This window comes from Meleagris gallopavo, chromosome 6 (genome assembly GCF_000146605.3).
Source record: "Meleagris gallopavo isolate NT-WF06-2002-E0010 breed Aviagen turkey brand Nicholas breeding stock chromosome 6, Turkey_5.1, whole genome shotgun sequence".
NCBI lineage: Eukaryota > Metazoa > Chordata > Aves > Galliformes > Phasianidae > Meleagris > Meleagris gallopavo.
The window spans coordinates 28,013,124-28,016,995 of NC_015016.2; positions in this window are offsets into that span (position 1 = coordinate 28,013,124).

A 3,872-nucleotide genomic window follows, 5' to 3' on the forward strand; every position below is an offset into this window, starting at 1 on the left:
CCGGGCCTGGCAATTTGCTCAGCTTGGTCCTCAGCCCTGCTAAGCCCTGCTAACAGCAGCTGGAACATATGTGGCACAGCCCCAGACAGCTGGGAGGAGGAAAGGCCAGCCACAAATTAAATTAGGAGGTGTAATATGCTGTGAGAAGAAAAACAAATTGAGATTGTGAAAACAGGTGCCAAGTGACATTTACTCAGTACTCAGTCACACTTTCCTTTCTCTATATGTGATTAGCAGCTAAGCTGAATTAGGATAGATTTCATGCTTCTGTGACCTTCCAGAATCCCCATACAGAAAAAGAAAAACACCTGTAGCTAGAAGGGTTTTTTTTGCAAGAGGGTAAAAGTGTCCAAATACTACTGAGCTGATAAATTAAGGGTAAAATCCGCCAACTGTCCTTCCCTAAGGAGTCATTACTAAATCTTTGTGTAAGGTGAAAAGTCAAAGGCTTGAGATAAAAAAGATAAATGACATATGTTGAACTTCAGATGGAATGGAAGGGTAACAAATATTTAGAAGCAGAACCTAATAGTCCAAGTATAGTGGGGATAAAATCTCTCAACGTTGCGTTCACACAGGACCTCTGAAATGCCAATGGACCTACAGGCAAACCACCATTCTCTACTGGCCTGGTTCAGGTGACAAGGAAGTCCCCAGCATGGCAAACCCTTCTGGGACAGCAATGCTATGGAGATGTGCCAGGTCCACCTGCTACAGTTGAGACAAACTCCTAGCATACCTCAGCCACAATAATTTCAGAAAAGTCCCCTTTGAAACAAAGGGATCTACAGGTCTGTTAGGTAGGGTTTGTGACCACAGAGCAACTTGCAAAGCAGAAATTCCCCTCTTTCCCCAAACCACTAGAATTGTCAGAAAAAATGTTGTTGTTGCTGCTTTCCATCAGCAACATGAAGATACACCACCCAGGTATCACTCTTGTCTATCACTCCCACACAACCTCAAACATGCAGTGATGCACAGATCCCAGTTGCTTCAGGTAAAAATTCTTCAAGCTACTCCTTCCATGCCTTTTGAAGCTTTTACATGATAACATGAATTTTTGGGACTCTGAAATGCAGAAGCATCGCAATAACATCTTTGTCTCTACACTCCCCATGGCTGACCACATGATGGCAAGCACGTACAATAAGACCACTGGATAAAAGTGTCAGAGGCCTTAGAAATAGTTCACATTCTCTGGCCTTCAATTTCATGATCATTATCATAATAAAATGTTTTTTGCTTATTCTCTGCACACCTGCTGCATGTCAGTTTCCCATTACTGCAGCTACCCCACTACACCACCACATGCACTGCTCAGACTGACACAATCACCTTCCTTACACCAAACAGATCCTCAGCACTGCTGGCCCATCACATCAATAGAAAATAAAGTACATAAAGTACTTTGTAAAGAGAGAGGAATGTAGCCCAGGGATGTGGCTCAGGGTTAGATTAAATGAGAACACAATTCTGGAACTCACTGTCATTGAGTTTTGGATCAAAACTCCTAAATATTTCTGAGGTATTTGTTTTCAGTTCTTACCACCTCTTGTGAGACATCAGCAGCAAAACCAAGCCAATAGATGCGCTCTTTGAATTTTGAAGTCACAAACCATGATTTTCTGCAGGGAGTGGAGGGTGTAGATACAGGATTATGGCCCGGCTTCTTTGTTATCCTCTCCCCAACTTTCTTAAATTGGAGGGGAGGAAAAGGGAGGAATGCATTTGGATATTCAGTTCCTCTCTCAGTTCTTCCTCACTGCTCTCAGTACTTCACTGCCTGTCCCTGGGTACCTTATCACACATACCTTATCAAAAAAAGCCCCTGCAGTACACAACCTCCTCCAAAATAAATTTCCTTTTAGAAGAATATTATCACCATTGTGCTCGTAAGAAACCATCTCAAAAGGTTAAATATAAACCCTATGTCTGAACAAAAAGCACATTCTAATCATATCTTAGAATCACAGAATGACTTGGGTTGAAGGGACCTTTAAAGACCATCTGTCTCCAACCCCCTGCCTTGGGCAGAGTTGCCACTCTCTAGGATCAGGCTGCCCAGGGCCCCATCTAATCTGGCCTTGAACGCCTCCAGGGATGGGGCATCCACAGCTTCTCTGGGCAATTTTTTGTTGTTGTTGTTTTGTTTTAATAACAAGCTATACTTAAGACTAAGTTGAAAATATCAAGTAGTTATACTTGCAATATTTCAATCTTAGGTCTTGTGAATTAAGATGACCTACAAGTTGCAGCAGACTATTAAAATTAAGCAATGGAATTTATCTTTCATGTAGAACTGTTGGTAGCAAAGATGATTATTTTGAATTAAATTACTCCAGGCCCAAAAGATGCAAGCCAATCAGTAAGAGTCCTAAATGCAACTTCCTTCTCAACTTAGAGAGGAACTGCTACTATGCAGGAGCAAAAAGCACACATGGTCAAATTAGCTTTAAAGACATCAAGCCAAATGATTTTTCGCATTTCGTTACCAGCTTCTATTAGTTCTGTTAGCCAGCATTTCATTCCATACCTCAGTGTACAAAGAAATACAACTTGCAACTTATTTTCATGCTTCAAACATCTGCATTTCCGGCAGCCACCTAACATTTTGCTCACACCTTCCCTAGAGACACAAGCTCTCTGTCTTTACAGTCAATCCAATGATGTTGGAGAAATGGATGGATCCATGACAGCACTTAAACATAAAGGTGTTTGTACAGTCCATTTTTCAAGGGCAACTTACTGAAATTTGTTTGAGTCTCTGAAAACTCAGTGTCACTGAGAAAAACCATCTCATTTATGCTACTTTTTTTTTTTCCACCTCAAGGTTTGCCACTGCTGTTCAAAATGGCACTCAAATGTGGATTTCTTAATTTGTATGTTTACAAAACACAGCTGTGCCTGCCTTCTCTATGGACTACAGTAACAAGCAGAAACTGCCATTGCGTATCTTACTTTCACTATTTTTCAAACAAGAGCAAAACATTATTTTTCATGCTTGTTCATCAGGCTATGAAGATGCATAATCAACATTATTTCAAGAGTAGCAGGATCTAGGGCAGGTCCTGAACATTTATAGCAAGCAACTCTCAACAAAAGAATAGAATTTGCTGAATGTTCTTTTTACAGCAAGCAACTTGGAATTTAAGTTTTGGTGGTAAAAGTCAGTGGATCAGTAAAAACAAATAAATAGAAAAAAAAAATCATTCCTCTCTTGCACTGTAGGCTGCAAGCAAAGAAGCGCATACAATGATGAAACTAATGTTCTATCCACACATTGGCTATAATTTTATTTGCTATTTTACCTTCCTTTTTAATTAAAAAACAACAAAAACCAAAAAAACACAAAAAACTAACCAACCAAAAAAACCGAAAACAACAACAACAAAAACAAACCAAACAACCTCCCAACAAAAGCCCACCTTTCTACTGCAGGAAAAAAACTATGGTTTAACAGTTTCTGCTTGTGTTACGGTATCCCTTCTTATCCAGTGCTCTTAAATCACTGTTAATTAGAATGGAGACAAGAACACAGTACATTCCAGAAACTTCAGGTTACAAATATCCCAATCAGACAGCCAAAGTTACCTCTGCTAACTGATTCCTTCAAATTCTTCGATTACAAGAAACAAAACTATAAGAAGGACTGCTGAGAACAGTTTTATGTAAGGATTCTACCAACTGTAGTGATTTAGATTTTAAATCTTTAAAATGTTTACTCTAACTAGCTAGTAAATCTTGAGACATTCCAACTGGTGCCCAGTCAACATTGGCAGCAACAACATAGGAAAAGGTTTTTGATATAAGTTTATGGATTCAAATTCTTGATAGTGACATCTCTTCACATACAAACATTTGGTTGAGGGTTT